We start from the raw sequence: 20280 nt of genomic DNA, 5'->3' as shown, positions 1-20280 counted from the left end.
TCAGCTGAACCTGGAATGGAGTGGCATGGAAACCCATGGGATCCGATCCACCACCAGCAGTGCAGAATTACCACTCAAAAGAGTCCCAGGACAAAAGTGTATGAAGCTACAATTATTTTAGGCACAGTCATGTTAGCTTTTCAGACACAGACATCCTGACAAAATCAGTGGGATCCACACAAGAGCAAGGATACACTTGTTACAACAAAGGTTGGTTTGGCTACACGAGCTTATAAGACACTAATCAAAGAGGATTGAGAACTACAGTCTTTCCAGGTACAAACCTTCCTCTGAATTCAACAGGACTTTTCTATGCAAAAGAACAGCAAGATATGACTGTGGTCCTTACAATCTGTTACCTAAATTGGTGCTGTCATAGTCAGGTACTAGACAGGATTGTTAAGAAGTGAATCTGAGTCTTCTGCCAACCTATTACAAGTCAACATCTGCGTGACTCAAAAAACACACTGAACTGACAGAGTTACTTTGTGCTCAGATAATAATAAACTGATGTCGTTCTGTGGCATTCCACTGAATTTATAGGAGCTCTGTGGGCAACAAAATAAAATTCAACCTGCTATTTTTAGTGAACATACAAATTAAGGCTCAGAACAAGTCCTTGTTACTCATGCTTAGTAATAACTTCTGTGAATAAAACACCTTATTTCCCAGTTCAAAAATCTCTTTCAGCATCTGCTGCAGTTTCACTGAAGTTAAAGACACTAAAAGAACTATTTAAGCATTTAATTGTTGCTTTGCAATGTTGAAGGATAGTGTTTCATGATTCCTAGTGCTTTCCATACACCATCCAGTGCAGTTGTTTTGCTTGCTTTCTGCTTCTCCACTTCTTTTCTGACTTACTCTTTCTGTGTAACTTTATGTATTCATAAACGTAAGCAAAGCATGAACTGTCACTGTCACTGTTATTTCTTCTCTCTTTCAAGAACTGGCACCTCTGATCTTAGTTTAGCAGCTTATTAATCACAGAAACAAATATCTTAGCAAAGACAGTTTGCAATATGAGAAACAATCAGTGAAGATGAACAGGCATGTGTATATTCACTGAAATACTTGTATTATCCATTTCCCTTCAGCATCATAATTAAAAACACAATGTATAAACCCACAGTTATTTGTAGAAGAGGGGCAAAGCATGGCAGTTATCCTGCAGTAACTGTTTTCAGCTGTCAAGAACAAATACTAACATTTCCAAATTCTAACAGTTTTTGAATGCCGAACTCATCCATAATGGGCTTCATACAGTAAAGCTATCACAGTTGTCTCACTGTTGGTTCGTCCATCAATAACTTCAGTTCCACTGCAATATATCTGAATCTCTGATATCTTTGAGCAGCCGATTATCCGGGTTTGCAGTATGAGAAGTAACCGGTGGAACAAACCTTGCCCCACCTTACAGCACCGTCCCGGGGCTGAGCTCAATGCACACGTTGCAACCTCGTTTGGCCAGAGAGAGGGTGTAGGGTGCCCGGGGAGCGCTCCCCTTGCATCAAGGGCAAACAACTCCCATCAAGAGGCAGGGAAAGGAGAGGAGTGTGGGGTGGGGCCAGGAGATTTACCAGCAGTTTAAATTCCCTGTGCTCAGCTCCCGGGCAGGGCTGGGAAGAGCAGCCTCCTGTAGATCAGTGTTAGCGGTGGCTGGGAAGCAGCACTCTGGATGCTCCACCGGACTCCCCGTGGCACTTGGAGAAGAATTACTGCAACCTTGATTTACTGCTTCCCTGGAGCTTCATTCCTAATTTGTTGTCGCAGTATAATAAATCTGCACCATACCGTATCGTATCTGGACCAGATTAGGTAATTACTGGTGCCAATACATTTTTAAGCTTAGAGAAAACAAAATCAAGGTGCTAAAGGGAATGTTCCCACAAGACATCGGTGAGGCAAAGAACAATTACATGCTGAACTCAAGTGGCATCTCATGTGCTATTACTAACAGAAGTGAAAATGCGTTACAAATTCCTGAGCATGCTCCTTCTTTACCTCCTCATCTCCTGTAATCACTTTTTCCTGTACATGTGTACTCTCTCACACGTACTGTTTTTAGAGAAAATTTTCAGAAAGTCCAAATACGAAACTTGAGTCATCCTTCAGTTTGGGCTGAATTTGAACTTTTTACCTAGTGGTCAAAAAACTGACTGAATATACTGTTCCCTTGTTTTATTCCATCAGGTTCCACAAAGGCACCATTTTTGTTATACATGTATGAGCACACTGCGGTGGGATTAATCATAAACCTGGGCCTGTGAGTGTCTGTGCGTGTGAATGATGCTCTCTGTGAGCTGAGTTGCGACCAAGAACAAAGTAAGGCCTAAGCCTCAGAAAGCGGCCTCTGTGCTCTCCTTTAAATGCACTAATTCATCTCCGGGCAAAAGGGGCTAGAACATACCAAGCAGGTCCCCTGAGGACGAAGCGCCGTTTGTATCATGACAGATGCACAAGGCGAGGTCTTATATCAGATGTACTGTGCACTCTATTGACAAGCTTGGAAAATTATGACACTTTTCAGACCTTTCCCGCTTTTCATGTTGCTGAAAAATATTTCATCTTGAAATGTCATGCGGCTGTATGTATTAATGCGTAATTTCACATCAAACAGAGGCAGAATAAGGAAAAGGCCAGCAAACTCCCATCCCTTTGCCTGTGTTCAAATCTGAGTGTGAACTGACATTTTAAGAGTAAATGTGACAAAAATGTCATATCTTGACAGTGTTCCTGAGTTTCTAGTCTACAGGGAAAGCTGGAGTTGACTGGCCGTGTTGTGCTAAGGAGTAAAACTTCCTATCCTGTGATTCACGACGTGGCACTCCTGCATGCTTTTAACGACCTGCTCAGCCACAGAGTAAACTAAAAGGCAGCCTCGGAAAAGTCAGCTCAGTGGGACAATGTGCTTGATTAGGGCTAAAATATTGTGCTGTACTGAGTGAAAAGCAATAATAAAAAAGAATTATGCCTAAAATCAGAAAATAAGTGTGACACTGGCCCCTTAGATCCAATGACACAGTACTCAGTTTCCTGGAACAAATCAGCAAACTGTTTAAGCAGTTTTTTGAATAATAAAATTTAGAAAATATAAGAAGGTAGCACTACCCCAGGGACATCTTTTGACACATTATTTCTGGAACGTTTTCTAATATCTCACCACCTGATCTTGTTCTTAGGTGAAACAAGTAAGCTAGGAGATTTCAATCGACTTCTACTTCAGGAGAACAAGTTACATGAAAAAGAAGTTGCATATCACTTCTCATATAAGGGCGCTCTTTGTGCCTTCCCTAGACTTTCCTTGACCTGGTAGTGCCCTGCTTGTGATGACTAGTGGCAGGCCATAGCATCCTTCTTCAGTAACCTCTGCTGCCAGAGCAGCTCATGTGTGTTACCTGCTCTGGGAAGGTAAACGCAAAGCTTCTCCCATGGTCCACCCTGCAGGTTGGAAGGAACGTAAGGCAGAAAACAGATGGCCTCTAGCATTTATTTTCCAAGCAAAATCTTGCTCCAGAGGTTATGGATGTTACTGCTTTCAGCTGTCCTGCCCTACCAGTCTTCCAAAAATGCTAACCCCGTTGCAAAGTTGACTAAAAGGACCTAGCATCCATGGAGGTGGGTTTATGGTGAGAGGAAGAGCTGAGATGCAGGTGCACTCACTCTTCTTGTAGGTTTTATCATGGGGGATGGCAGCTCTGGCAGAGGAGGGGGCATTGCAGCCATTCGCTCAAGGCAGTGTGTCAGAGCCTTTGTTCCTGTGGCGTCACTGGCTGGGTCCCAGTCTGACAAGCAAACAGGCAAATAAAATAAAATAAAAATTCCTGTTAGCAATGGAAGAAGATTCCCGGATAATAAAGAAGAGATTTGTGTATTTGCAATAGTTTCTTTGGTGAGGAAAGTGTCAACTTCTATCACCATTATAACTGTAGATCATTTCCTAGCACTTTAGGTTTCATTATGCTTCAGAAAGTAATGACTATGTGACATTGTTCAGTGAACTTGGTTTCCAGGAGCTTAGTAATAGTATTCCAAACATTATGAATTAATTTGATAGTTGATTAAAGCTGATCAGAATAAATTCATTTAAACTTCATATAGAGGTCATATACTTTTCCAAATAGTGTGTGGTGTGATTTTGCAGTAGTTAATGGACATTTATCATTATGATTGAATGATTGAGTCTTCTGCATGAAGATGAGAATAATGGCCTAGAATAACACTCATTCTTGTTGATAGTTAAATAGACAGTCTTTTATTTCAACTAAAGAGATAAGGAAATAAATTAGTAACAATCACATTTCTGGATTAATTATTTGAGTTTGATTTTGTGGTTTTTTTTTTTAAAGGAGAGGTCACTTTTACCTCCATGGCTTGAGCTTTCTCTTTTTTGAAAAACCTGCATGACCTTCATTATCAAAGATCAAGTGTGTATATAGCTCTTAAATAGTAATGAATTCATTCTCATACTGTACTCCAAGGCTGACCAAATCTACTTCAATGTCAGGGGTCTCCTGAAAGAATATGCAGCAAAATTCAGAACACCGGCCTACTTTTAATGTGTATTTATTCAGATTTTATATGATAAACTGTGCTCCTCAGGAACTCAGCTATAAATACCTAGTGAATGAAATTCTCCCAACACCAAATAAATATATGCTTCAGCCATCATAGTTATAAAAGGCCTCTTCATAGCAGTCAGAAAAGTCACACAGCCCCCACTGAAGGCAAGAAAAGTCAATTCACTCCAGCCTTGCACCTACCCCACCCCAGTGAATGGCAAAATAGGTGGACCTGGCATCTTACCTAAAGCATTAAGACATTAGAGCTATCTGGACTATAGTAAGAGACAGTCCATAGATCCTTTTCATTTATTTTGAACTGTCTCCACTGATATGAATTACAACTGTGGAGCATGAGAGAAAAGGAGGCAGTCTCTTAGCTTACCACCTCTGAAACCACATACGGGTTTAGAGGTTAAAATTCAACACCATAAGACTTATGAGCTGCCAGGGCTTATCCTGAAGCAGGGGACCCGTGGCTAAAATACTGTTTTGTAAGAACATTTTGCTCTACCTTTAGTTTCTCTAAATTTACAGTGTGTAATTTCAAGTGTAAAAAGGGCTGAAAAGGAGTTCAAGATGATATACAGTCTATTCCCATGCACTGAGATTAGCTAAATTTATTTAAGCCTCCCAAAACAGGTATTTCCCTGCCACAGCGTAACAGTTCCCACTCAGATATGTGTGTACCTATCCTTTAATGCATGATACAACAGACAGTATCCCTGCTGAGAGTTTGCTAATCATTGTGGAGCAGAGTAATTGCTTTTTGTATCTTCTGTAAAACAGTGCAATATTAATATAAAACATAATTTAAAATCTGTGGTCTGCCTATAACCCCTGGGACCTTTTCTGCCCACTTGACTTACGGTAGTTGCTTAACCCCTATTCAGTATTGTGAATTCAGTGCCCTCTGCCAAGCTGAATTTCTTCCTGGATTTTGTTGTTATAATTTTGAATTCTGATTCTGTCTTCTAAGGTACTTTCAACACAGTCATTATTTAATGTCAAAGCCATCATCATTGTTGAATTTCTCTACAAAAGTACAAAAATGTTTGACTACTGCTTAGTCACGAAGGGAAAGTTGCCTAGTTTAGTGGGAGAGGAAGATGGATGTGCAAGCTGCTAAAACTGCTAAAACTCCTCTCTCCAGTCAAGTTATATGTGTCTAATAACTGTAACACAGTAGCTTTTGAAAGAGCTAAAAAAGGTGGGGGGAGAGGGAAAAATTCCTCACCATAATCAGACTGCTGAAGAAATCACATTCATATCTCTGCTCAAGGGAGAAGTTTTGAGCAGAAGGTCGACTAGATGACTAGATTATTCCTTGGTGAATGATAAAGTGAAAGCAGAGCCAGAACGCAGGTGGAGGCATGTGCATGTGCACGAGTGAGAGGAGCAATGAGACTCCCAGGAGGATATAGGAAAGCAGAAAAAATTACTAAAACACAAGTAGAGAAGCCATTGCGATATCCTCAAGAGAAGTAGTAGCCTTTCATCAAGGGTTTTGGGCAAAGACTTTGGTTCCTGAACTAATCAAGGGAATGATACATGGTACATCCTTTATAAATAAATACTAGTAGAATGTCATTACTCAGTTCCCTCTTTTTATCCCTCCCTGTAGGAGACAAAACCTTAACGTCCTAACTCTGGTTTAAAGAGTCATTACAGAATGTGAATTTCTTTTGTGACTAGGGATAAAGTTACAGCAGTTATTGCAGTGAGTGGATATTCACTACAGGCTACTGCAGAAAGGTCCTTTAGTATCAAATCAAAGTTCATCAGTCAGAGGAATGAAACAAGTTACATCATCGGGCTCTGCAACCTTCACTTACTACGTAGCTCAGTTAAGCCAGACTCTGACAACAAGAGTCTTAATACTCAGCTACTGATGCAACGACAAAACCAGTTTAAGTTGGGCCCTGCTGTTGTTTCTAACATCCCTTCCTTCATCCTTTCCTGGAGTATGTCACTGTACTATCCTTCTGCTTGGTTTTGGTCTCTATTCGCCTTAGCATTAATTTGGGTGTTAGTTCTGATTTCCTAGCTGATTGTGGAATAGAATTTCTGCTTCTCAAAGCACAGCAAGTGAATGAGTTGCACCTTTGTCAGCTCTCAAATGAGCTGTCTCTTGCCGCATAACGTCCCATTGGATTCTTCTGGAATTTCTGTTATCTTACATGATCTGAACCTTATTTTTGTCCTCAAAAGATTATAGACATTTAGTTTTTCTTATGTCATGGTTCATTTTTACTACTACTGACATTTCAGGTATTCTAGCATCCCAGTTTCAGGAGTGGGCTAGCATTGTGGTAGGTATTGCCACAGGTTCCCTCCTGCTGGGAAGTATTTTATTTATTTTAATATAATAATTTTATAAAATAATAATAATTTTAAAAAATAATTTTATGTATTTTAATCATTGATGTATTTTAATCATTAATATTTGATTTGCATATGGTGCTGTGATGATGGAAGATGGCAAATTTCATCATAGCAGCTTCAGCAACAATAAAATACCGAGCCCAAACTGCAGGGTATTAGACATATCTTTTTGAGGAGCTCAGGCTTTGAGATTGATTCATCCCTGCATCCTGCTGAGAGTCTTTGGGGTTACACCACCGTAAGCCTGTGTAACAATAACACAATCACTAGGGGAGCAATAAAATCTCCAGATGTTTAGGAGTTTGTCTTTGAATCTTATCCTGGCAGCTTTTGTTTCCTTTTTATACTCAGGTCTTTGCCATCACTGGTGGATTACCCTTCAAACTCTTGCAGCTTCCACAGAAGGTTCAGTTGTAGGAAATGCCAGTCTTTGCCTTTCTGTATTTTCTGTAAAAAGGGTTTGGCAAAAATAGAAGAATGTTGCAGACAATAAAACAATGGAGACCATTATTAGGCTCACCTTTCTGTCTCACAGCTCCACAACCTTGCCTGTCTTATGAGGCTGGCAGATTAGTTCCTGCAAACTGCCCCAGGCCTCTCGTATACTCTTAGTTCCCAACTCAAATCTTTCTTAAAGGTGGTTACTGGTGCTGGTGTGCTCAGTCTCCAGCTGTTTCTTTACACCAGAGTGAAATGACAAAGGTATTTATTCTCTCCTAATAAGAGTTCCTCATTTCTTAGGCTCTGGTACGCAGCAGTAATATGTGAATCGACATAAACAATTTATTCTTCTCCAGGTCTTTAATTTCTGCTCCTGTCCAACTGCTTGTACAGTCATATGGTGATCTAGACTGTGGAACTGATCAGTCAGCAAAATTTATTTTGCGATAAATAAGAAAAAAGGGTTATTTTTCAGATCAGGAAGTTCCCATATTCCAGACTTGCTCAGCAGTACAAGCAGAAGTGCAGGTACAGCAGAGGGGACAATGCAGAAGGTGCAGATGAGTGTCGAAGAGACAGGTGGAGAGACTAGTGCAGAATTACTGCCATGGCCGTATGTCATTGAATTAGGTCATTTCCTTCTACACTCCTGCATAAGAACTTTCAATTAACATTTCTACTACATGCCTTAATTGCTGCGTTCCTGGCTTCAGGCTGTTTTCCCCTGCATGTATCTTCCTTAAAATATGATATTATAATTTTATAAACATGTAATTTACATAGTCAGCGTGTAACCCCTTTTTAAGGTCTAGAAGGTATAAACTTGTGAGCTTTTCTCGGAGTCCATTTGTATAACTTGCAAGCACATAGAGTCACTAATCTGAATATGAGGTGACGCTTTGTGCTTTATAAGATTTAGGACCCTCAAATTATAAAGCATTGGGCTAGGCACATAGCCCGGGTGATTAGTAGTATTTAAATAACGGATTAGACAAAGACAGTTTTAACCTATTATCACTTAAAGCTTCCTTTGAAGTGCAGAATTGTTCCCTTGTGTTTATCGAAGCTTCCTACCAAAATTGGTGCAGTCACATTCCTCTATGTCCCCCTTTAATAATGATTAGGCATTTTTCTTTTGGGGGGTGGGGGAGGATGAAACAAATTCTAATTATTTTTTTTTTCACACTTGTGATGTAACCTTTTGCAGGTTGATGCATCTTCAACCTGCAGAAAGGTGCAAAGATGTCTTCATTTGCTGGAGAAATTTATATTATAGGGTTATCTTTTTTTTTTCTAGGCCTTCTTATAGGAAAACAAACACAACACCCTAATGGCAACAGAGTTATTGCTTTCTGATGGTTCCTCTCTAATTTAGGTTTCTTTGTCTTTACTCAATTCTGTAGTCCTGACTTTGAAAAATTCTACAATGATACAGGAAATCTATTTCTCTTTTCTTCCTGGAACATTGATGCTTCTGCTTTAGGAAGGCATTAACAATGCATTAAATAGGAGTCATTACTCATAAGTAAGAGAAATGCTTGTTACAATTGGAATGTCTCAGTTTTAAATCAGCATTTTATATCACTGTTTATAAGACTTTTTCTTAATCATCTGCCATCAACAAAACAATCTATAGAATAGTTCTAGCATTTGCAAAAACTGCTTCATACCTAGAAATAGGAAAAATAATATATGAAATTTCTATTTACTGATAAGACTGGAATATGGGTTTGAATCACAAAGAACAGATTGCTGAATATATTAAGCAATGAAAGGGAACTTGCAGCTGACCGGGTTTGCTAATAGATACCTCTGCAGTCTATGGGAATAACTGCAGGTCCAAATAGGCATAAACATTAAGAAAAAAACACCTTCTTGAAAGACAAAGAAGGTTAATGAGTTAGCCTTCCATTTTCTGGCTACAAAGCAAAGTAATTAAAAGGTATGTAAGTGAGTATTATGAGCTGGTGTTCATTTCAAAGATAGAGAGATGATGTCAGCTACTGAATGGTACATTAGTATAGATGTGACCTGCTTTTCTAATCAATTATCTTTTCTCCACAAACATGGGAAAAACATATTGATTTAATCTTGTTATTTTGTTTCTATATACACAGGCTAAATTGCTTTTGGCAGCTTGAACATGAGAGTAATTTACGCTGCTAATACTATATTTTTGTGGTCTCAGATGGATTTGAATACTCCAGTTTCCTTTTATTAAGCTTAAGCCTCCACAAAAAAAAAAAAAAAAAAAAAAATTAATGATTTTGCAGGTTATGTATTTGGTCTCTGAAGAATCACCTTGTAGCTTTTTCATGTTAGAAAGTGATTAAGTTTTAGAAAGAATATTTATTCCGCCTCTCCACTCTATATACTGTAATTTGTGAAGTTTATATCATAAATCTAGCCAGTAATCAGCATAACAGCATGACATTTTACATATCTCTTTCTTGAATTATCACACAGCTTTTGTCTTACAATTTGCTCTTTAATGCAGGCTAGAGTATTAAGATTCCTTGCATGAAAAATGCTTCCTGAAGCCCTCATTAACTTTCTTTTCTTTTTAATTTTCATGTGTGTTTCCTTGCCTTTTTATCAGTGTCATGTTGAAACAAATGGCTTTATTCTGACGTTCCTTATTACAGTTGCATCACATTAATCCTTTTTGGTTTTGCCACCTTTACTTTCAAACATTATTACTTTATGCTATTTTAACCTATCTCTATCTCCTATCATTCTAGTTAGGGATCACAATAGTCTTTTTCTCCATCTATCTGTCCATCTCATCCACATATATGTATTATAGCCAGAACTTAACAAAAAATTGTTACAGACATCAGAGTATTTTTTAAAAGTTCTCCAGTGTTTTAAGCAGATCTAAAGCTATTTAATTTCAGAAATGTTCTCTCTTTTATTGACACACCACGTTTCACAGTTCTCAGTTGGCAGACCAAATGAAATGTCTGTGATCATCTATCATCCACGGATGGAAAATGCAGTATGCAAGGTGAAAATACTGGGATACATAGCTTTTCACTGCTCTGTTTGAAACATTAACAGAAGCCTCAAATTGAGGTAAAATGCACATTGCCTGAGGTGAGGTCTCCTGTGAAACTTTGTCCCTTGGGCTGCACACACTGCAAGATGCATGGAAATGAGGCAGTCTTTCTCTACACACCTTGTTTCATTAGAAGGGAGTGTCATGAGATCTCCTTTCTTTTTCTGCACATCTAATTTTCCATGCATAAAATTACCTTCCTGTTTTATGCACGTTACAAATGTGGTGCCACTGCCTGTGTAATTATATTTATTCTGTTTATACACAATGTGTCCTTCTGTAGGCTTTTATCAAAACAATTTTTTGGTGAGCCTGAACAAAAAATTACTGAGCTGTGTTTGAACTCAGATGTGTCTTCATATGTGCACTAGAGGAAAACCAGAATACATTAGTGGATAGTGGAGTAGGTCCAAGCAGACCTAACGTTTGTTTCTATTTCTGATCCTGAGGTCATCATACTCCAGATCTCCTGTAATTTCCTTCGCGGTGGAATTCCTGATCAAGATGCAGATAATTAACAGTAAGTATTGTCAGAGAGGTCCAACGGCTGAAGTCCTTCAGTGGGCTGGGGTTAATCCCTGAGTCATTGCTCAGTGAACAAACCCTGTTGTGCTTGTGGTTGCAGGACCAGTCTACAGGATTCAACATGGATTCCCATGATCCTTGAAATGACAGGTCTGTGCTGCTGGCATAAAGAAAATAATACTTTTGATGTGCTTTTTTGAATATCTGAGAATCTCATGGAACAAACTTATCTACATATATTAACTAGGAATGCTAACTTTTTTTTTTTTTTCCTTATTTCTGTCTGTGCAACGGAAGTTTGTTATATATTTAAATTATCTAAATCCTTCTTTACTGTTTTATAAATGGAAAATATGAATAAATCTAATACTTAGAACAAAGGTCTGTCTGTCTCATATCCCTTTTCTTGACAGTGGTCTGTAGCAGCTGCTCAAGTCAAAGAATCCAGCCAGAACAGGACATGATGAGGATGCCTTTTTTTGAAAGATACAGTCCAAGTTTTAGAAAATCTCATTGAGTGGTATTCATTTTTTATCACCACAGTTATCTTACATTTCACATTTCTAGAAGTCATTTTGCTCATTTATTTGTTCCATTGCTTTGGAAAATTTCCACAGAGTGTCCCTACTTGATGGAAAGTTTTTTTGGGATTTCCTTGCCACACTGGGACCTCATCTGAGAGACCTTCAGAGCTCCTTACTGTTTTTCATTGTCCAGACACAGTTTCATTTCACTCACCCACACACACAGGGACACACATCAATACATTTATGAAGCTTAGGTATTTCTATATGTTTTCAAGAAAAATGATATTCAAAAGCCTTCCATTGATTTTTTGATAAATGGTTCATGCAGAATCTTGCTTGACAGCCAACAGGAATGAATAAGCTTATTCCAATAAAATCACCACCATGTCTGATTACAATATTTTTCAATGGCCAGTTTTGTGCAGAGAAAGAGATCCCTATGGGGAGGTCATTTGTCAGCCTAAGTTAAAGCTTTAATGTTACTCTGAAATAGCTCAGTTGAAGTTGGGTGAGAGTTTCTCTTTTTCCTTTCAGAAAAAAAAAAAAAAAAGGTATAAAGAAAGCAGGAAAAAAATATGGAGAATCACAGCACTTATATAAATTAGGACACAGCAGTCATGTGATTTTCTGGTGCAATACATTCATTTTGTGTTCTAGTGGGGCACTTATTTGTGAAAAGTATTTTTGCTTCTACATTTTTCTACATCTACATTCTCTTTAAATCTATGGCAGTTTATTTTGCCAGGGTCTGCTTGAGCACATTTTAATCAGAGTCATATTTATCAGTGCAGTGGCTACAATAATATACACTCTATCCCTCGGAATTAGTTTTGCTCTCAGGTCTTTCCATAATTATTTTTAACTAAACAATAATCCCTACGTCTGAAGCATCTTCTGCACTAAAATGTTGTTCCAGTGGGATATAAAATTTAAATGGCAATGATTCTACTTGCTTTACTCCTCAGCTGTCATCTGAATCAGACTTTTTGCATAAAGTGTGCATTCTCTTGTCATATTAACCATTTCAACAGAAGTGTGAGTCTTGATTTTAGTGGAGTTACTGGCTGAAGAGTGAAGGAAAGTTTTTACTTCAGTGTTTTTAGCAAATACTATCTGATACTGTGAAAAAATACAAAGAACAAAAACAATTGCTGTAGATTCACAGTAAAGCTTAAAGGCGGAAGGATTTCTCTTAGTTTTTCCTTTCCTGTAGTTTGGTAACGTAACTGGAACTAAATTTCATTGTTAGTTGAGAAAAATATCGAACCAGGGTGGATGTGCATGCACGTTCTGCTACCCTTCTAGTGCCTGTCAAGGCAATAATGTTTGGTGTCCTTGTGCTTCCCAAAGAACACAATGAAAATTTAATTCCTAGCAATAACCACCCTTTTGCTCTCTTTTTCTGAGGAGAGTAGGTATTGCATATTAAATTAAAAAAAAAAAAATTTGTTCCAAAAAAGGATTCAGGTACTGTGGTACTGAGTGTTGCCACGTGTAATTTTTAGGTGCCTTCTGCCTAGAGTGAAACCCCAAGCGACTGAGTTTGTGGGGAGATGTCAGGAAAGAATGCAAGCTAAAGAGCAGGGAAACTGGATGGAGCTAACCAACATGGGGTCAGCTCAGATCTAGCACCTTACCGTTCCTCAGATGTAGATACTACTCAGAGCAAGACCCTCAGGTAGCACTCCTCTCATCTTCATTTGGGTCGGGAAGTTAGTACTCTCCTTCAGTACTGAGTAGAGGGGTGGTATCATCTCCTTAACCAGATATGTTTTAGATTGGCTCTCTGAACATAGGAATAGGACTAGGTGAGTGCCATAAGCTGATATTTTAATGTGAAAAGTTAGCTCCCTTTGCTGCTGCCTTGCTACAGGCCACAAAGGCTCCAGCTTTTAACGAAGGGAATTTCCTCTCTACCGTTTTAAGACTCATGGTCAACACCTTGTGTTGCAAGCCCTTGCAGCTTAGTAGAATGAGGCCTTGACAATGGGTACCAGAACCTGCGAGAGGCACACTGGCCACAGGTCTGTGTTTTGCCTTCAGTTAAGTCACTCTGAACATAACACAAGAGTTTGATGGAAAACAAAATGAATTTTAAGCTACTAAAGGGCAAAGTCAACAACGTCATTGCTACATTTGGAAAGCGAATGCCAAGAAACAAGGCAATTACATACCTTATTAGCCAGCTGTACTTGGCTTCATTTCCTGCCTCCACTCTGCTTGTTTGCCCAAGAGCTGATAGGATAGATTTGTAGCTTGTTAGAGCTAGGACCAAGTTCCTCTAATGAGCCACATCCATCTGGCATCATCTCTCCTGAGTTGGAGCCTCTGACTTAGGACAGAATCTGTCTTTAATGAACTGCTTTTCTCACCAAGGCTTTTATGGAGTATAAACATACCCCAAGGGGATTGCCAATAACCCACAGTCTTGATAGTTAATTTGATTACTGTTTGAATTTATGAGCCTTCTGCTAATGTAAATCTGCCTGATGTAATATTAGCTGCTGATACACAGACATGTTTTTGAAATACTACTTCATACTGTGTTGCCCAGATAGCGTTATCACTCTCTTCATCAGTAGATGATGCATTAATACTATATAAATGGTGCTCTTCTTAATACACATGTTGATGAATATACATTGGGCTTGTAAGACTTTAAGTAACTAAATTTGCTAGCAGATCAGAATTATTAATAATCAAAAGACCTCAGTGATAATAAAAATATAGGTGAATCACTGAGGAACAAAGGAAAATAACACAACACATATGGTCTGTTATTTGAGGAAAACTTAAAAAGCAAATAATGAGTTTTTCAAATTTTGTGAATGGATAAAAACATTGAGAAAACTTTCATATTGGCAAAATAAATTAGACTTTTTCCAGCTTTTTGGTGAACTAAATAACAAACAATTGAAAATTAAGTCAGCCTGAAATACTTTATTCAGTAGAAAAAGACGTGTTGTTTTCTTTTTGGGTTATGTAACCTTTTATTCACCTCATGTTTCATTCAACTTTTAATAAATACAATGGTTTCAAAATTAAAAGCCAGAAATGATGAAAAATATAAAAATATTGACCATGAAATTCTGGATAGTTCAAAATCAGTATTTTATTTAATCGTTACGTTGACCTCTTTCAGACAAATCTGACTGGTGGCAAAATTCATCTTAGTTGCACTGGGAAAGTCCTCTTCATTGGGAGGGTTTTCTCGTGTCTCACACCGTGGGAAGACACATTGCCCTGAGTGACAGGTGAGACCAAAGAAGATGCTCAGCGTCTGCAATCTAATTGAGGGAAAGTGTTTGTTGCATCTTAATGATGTTCAACATGACCCACATTAGGTTTCTTCAAGATAATTAGAGATGAGCTGTGTTTTCACTGTTTCAGTCTTAGCACTTAAATTCTATACAAATTTTGTTTTGGGTAATTTGTTTAATCTTGCCCAGGGCAACAGTGAATCTTTCATTGCTATGTGTTTAATCTCTCAGACTTGGAATGAGTGGGAGTTTTCTTTTGGCTTTAGTGCAAAAAGTACCTGTTACTGTGTGAGGTTTTGATAAAAAACCAAGAGCTAGCACCAGTTTACTGAAAGCATCTTACTTGGCTAGGGAACCTCAAATTCCCAAAGTCTCCCACTTGCAGCATATTTGTGTCTAACACAGTAATTTCTGGTGGCAAGTGTTTCTTACCACTTGTTCTACCCTTCCAGTCAAAATGTAGAAGTGGGTCTTTGCAGTGCAATAAACTAACCACTTTTCTGAAATAAATAATTAGTTCTTTTAATATGTTTTCCCTCCAAATAGTAAAATGGACAAGGTTAGCTGTCATTATCCACACATGATTGTCCAACTTCAAAATGGTGTATGCATTTTGCAAAGGAATCAATGCAGTGCTCGAGAGCATTGCAAGACTGACAGCCTTGAAAATTGAAGGAGGACATTGTAGAGAGGTTGGTGCTGGTTTCTTCTCACAGGTAATTAATGATAGAACAGGAGGGAATGGCTTTAAACTCCAACAGGGGACGTTTAGACTGGACATTATGAAAAAATTTTTCACGGAGAGAGTGGTCAGACAGCGGAATAGGCTGCCCAGGGAGGTGGTGGAGTCACCATCCCTGGGTGTGTTTAAGGGTCATTTAGATGAGATGTTGGGGGATGTGGTGTAGGGGAGAACTTTGTAGAATAGGGCTGATGGTTGGACTCGATGATCCCAAGGGTCTTTTCCAACCTGAATGATTCTGTGATTCTGTGGTTCTGTGGAGTGGTCTATCCACAGACTGGCTGCTGTGATGGAGCCCAGTACAGTATTTCCTCTGTTAGGTGCTGTTGGGATGCATAGCTCTGTTCTAGAGACTCCATTCTTTGTTGTGGAATACAACTGTGATGTCCTGTCTTTCTTAATGCAAAATAACACATTACTAATTGCATACTAATTAACAGTCACTAACGCATTAGGGCATTTGTGTACCACTTACCTGTAGCTCTCTAGCCCAGTAAGTACGGTACTGTCACAGTTATTAATATGCCACAGGCGTTACAGTGAGTTTGCAAGACGTCAAGACTGAGGCTTCTTAGGCTAATTTTGTCTGAAACTTTCTTGGACTGCCTGGAGTTCTGTTTTTCCATGGTTTATCCACAGCAGTAATTTTTCTAAAGACCAGATGGCTGTACCTAATTTATTTTACTTTTGCTTATCTTTGTGTAGTACAACCATAGTTTTTATGTAGATAGATATGTAGAAGCCATTATTCTGTGTAAAATGAAGTATTTATGACTAAGATGGTGACGTAGTGTAGAGGAATACAGTCCTGGTATGATAGCAGAGCCCTTGAGAAGTGGGGATGCGGGATGGGGCGATAAGAGGCAAGGTACAGGCCAGAACTGGAGACCCTACAGCTATAAACAACTCATCATTGATCAGTTAAATAAATGCAGTCGTGGACCTGGGTAAAGTCAGATTTTCAGGGGTAAAAAAGGGAAAAAAGAACTAGAGTATACTGTGAAAAAGGCCCCATATATATTGTAAATTTGGATGTAATATGACTTGCAGACCAATGAAGAAAGACCAAAGTGTAAAGCACGTTAGCAAGCATAATATAACACCCAAGTAGATCCTAGAGTAGAGAAGAAACCCTCACTGTCATCATGCTGCTCCAAGCAAACGACCTGGGACGCTGACAACTTGCTGTACTCCTCACCACACTGAAGACCTCACCACTAGGACCCCAGGGAGTGGTGAAAGCATAAGCAAAACTCCTGGAAAAAGGGTACAATCTAGAAATGTTTATGCAATTTTAACTATATGATTAGTATTGAGACTTTTTTTGGTAACAGTATTTATTTTATTTTTTTCTTTTCTTATATAAAAATAATTAATCTGGACTATTAATAGCTCTTTCGTTAGGCTATTAATATTTTACTTATCCAGACAATCAATTCTTGATTTTACATACCATTGAATTCCTTTTCTGTCCATTACAAAATTTTGCATATAATTTATCTCAGGTATATCTGTAATCAGTGACATAATCTTGACTAGATTTTGTGCCCACATAAGTGGGCTGTTTTCACAGAAAAGGTGAGTCATGCCTTATGTGATGGACTTCAGATTTCTATGAATTTATAGTTACCACTAATTTTAAGAATAATTGGAATATGAATGGAAATAGAATTAAAATACTTAATTTACCTGTCATGTAGACTCTATTTCTCATACTTCCGTAGTCTTACAGGGTTGTAACAGCCAAGGCTGTTAGGCTTGAGAGCACAAGTGTAGCAGGCAATAGGAGTATTGCCCTTCTCTGGGATTACTCTGCAAAAAGCCAGGAACCTAGGGAAATTTACTGAGACATTGTGAAGAAAAAACATTAATTGCTTTTCTTTCTAACCAGGAGTCCCAGACCATGAACAAAATATTGTGAAAGAACCCAGTTCTTTCAAAACAAATTTGGGTTCAGTGGGAAGTCTGTGATGGTTAGAAAGACCGTTGCAATGCCACCAGCTGAAAACAGACATACACTGTGAATGCAAAGACTCTCTGCTTTGGCACCTTCTATGCAAGGTTTGTAGGGTCTGTGCACAATGCCATGATCTGCTTCAGGTCCAGCCTCCCCTTCACCTTCTGGCTGGATCTTAGGGAAGTGTGTTTCCTTTTGCCTGTAAATGCTATCTAGTGTGTCTAAGAGAAGTGTGTACTTTAAGGAAACAGCCATTTCTGGGAATAACCTAAGTAATGTAATTTCATATATATAGCCTCCATTTTATTCAAACGAACACATCATGTGCTGTATTCTTTCTCTTTTTTTCTTACCTCTCCCAGTTAATCAGCAACACAAAGAGGGATAGATTCAATTCAACCCTGATTGCTGTAGATGGGATGTAGAAAACAAATAGTTATGAGACAATGTAAAACAAGGGTGTGATTCATACTGTGACAAAAGCAAGGCACTGCAGATGCAAACTGATTTTGGGAAAGAACTTAAAGAGTAAACAGAAACCTATTTTTCTTGGATTTCCTCATGACAAAGACATTATAATATAATCAGATGCTAATAGTATTAAAATTTTGGACAACAAGCTCAACAGAAAAAAAACTGAGAACAAACAAGGTGGGAACTGAAGAACGGAAAAAAAAAAAAAAAAATTAGAGGAACACACCCTGCAAGCTCATCAGCAAAAAAAAGGGATACATGTGGCTGTATTTCATGATCTGGGGTCTTGTTAGGTATAAGGGCTTATAATTTTTGGTTAACAGAATAACAAAAAGGGAGAAAGAGCTCTTGGAGGTGGTGAAGAAAAGATAACAGAAGGAGGTGGAAGAAGAAGAACAGCTTCCCAGTAGTTAAAAAAAAAAAAAAAAAAAAAATCAGTTGTTTGTTTTTTTGCATCAGTTTTCTTTTTGCTTGTAACTTTCTTATTTAACGTCCTCATTCATAAATATTCACTAAACTAATTAATTAGGGACTCATTAGGTATCACCAACTTTGGGTTCTTTGGAAAGTTAATGGGAGAGAGATCACTGTTTCTTCTCTGTAGAGAAAGCTCTTTACCAAAGCTGTGAGATGTGTAAGAACAACGTGAGAACTCACCACCTAGACATGATCTGGACTTCTGCATTTCTGTCTCTGGAAATTTCTTTCTTCAGGATTTTTTGAAAACTCTACATACCAAAGTGGGATTCAAGGTGGAATAAAAGTGAATTTTATGAGTCTTAGGACCTGTGAAGAGGAATGCTCCCCTACAATTGGTGAAAATTTATGGCTGAATGGTAGCAAATAAACACCAGCTTTCTTGTCAAATTTAGACTGATATTCACACATGAACAGAAGTTAGTGATAATATTCTACATAGGAAGTTGCAGTAATTTCTTCTTTGCAGGCTGCCTTTTTGTTTGGTGCTTGATTAGCTCTGAGCAGTGTAGTGTCCTGATTCATGGCTAGGGCTCCTCCATGCCATCAGCAAATAATAACAAGAGGGAGCAGTTGGGGAACAGAAATGATGTAAGACTGGGTGAGGGAAATACCTGGCTGGATTTAAAGGAAGGAATGAGAAGCATTCATGTGAGTAAATCAGTCTGTTTAGCCCCCATAGATTGCACCTGAGGAAACACAGAGGACTCGTGAATTACTGTCTACTTATAAACAAAACCAATTAAGACACCTTAGTTAATGGTAAGAAACTTAAACAGAGAGTCCTGTGGAGACATGCACCAGCTAGATTGTGTCCAGTGGAAAGTGATGTCCTAGCAGAGAAGGGTGGCCACTGAGACAAGTGCTACAGAAATGTTATACTAAGTTACAGCCTTTTACCAAGAGGAAGGCAAGGTGTAAAGGCATTAAGTCACTGTTCTTCACTATTGTAGGCAATAATTCATTGGTAATAAAGTAAAATATGAAATTGCAATGTTTCTAAAGAACATCCTTTCTGCTCCACATCCTTTCTGCTACAAACATCCTGAAACCACCATATTATATAAAACTAGCAAAATATGAAGTCTGAAGGCCTCAAAAATTTCAAAATGACACTAGGAGAGAGACAAAGAAAGGAATTAGGTTGCATAACAAGACAAAAAAATGTTCAAAATGGTTTATTCTAATATTGAGAATTTCTTCCTTATCCCAAAAGCTGTTGAACAGTGTAATTCTGAGTGCATAAATCAAGCACAGGAATCAAACGTGAGAAAAGTTTTCAAAATTGAGGAAGTGCAACAGCCCATCCAAAAGACACACCCTGTGTCTAGGTATGGTCTCAGTAGTGAAAAATCCCTAGTATTTGTCAGTGATAAGGGAGAGTTGTCCCATGATCCCACAGGCAGTTAACAGAAGCTTAAAAACATGCATATTTAATGGAGACTAGCTTACAAGTAATGCTGTGAGTGTATTGAAAGGTGCAAAATGTCTTTACTGCTGTCTTTTCCACACATTAATTTATCAAACTCCATTTTGCTATAGTGGAAGTTTCTTGATCCCAAATGCCCTGTTTAAAATATGTACCCAAACACTACTTTTCTGGTGGTTAGAATATTCATGGTCAGTTTATACCTACTTTCTACAAGCATTCAGTGATTAATCATATTCCCTTTAATTTCTATTTTCTGGGCTTCAGATGCAGTTTTATTATCCAGATAAGAAAAGTTATGCATTCTTGTTATTATTCTGGTAGTCCTTCTCTGTACAAGTCCAGCTGAAGCTAACCTTATTTTTGACTCGAAGTGACTTGAATTACATTTAAAGTTCCAAAGGAGCCCTTATGAATGATCTGTAAAATGATGAAGAACCTGTTTC

The sequence above is a fragment of the Strix aluco genome, chromosome Z, assembly GCF_031877795.1.
Source record: "Strix aluco isolate bStrAlu1 chromosome Z, bStrAlu1.hap1, whole genome shotgun sequence".
Taxonomy (NCBI): domain Eukaryota; kingdom Metazoa; phylum Chordata; class Aves; order Strigiformes; family Strigidae; genus Strix; species Strix aluco.
This window is presented reverse-complemented; position numbering follows the sequence as displayed.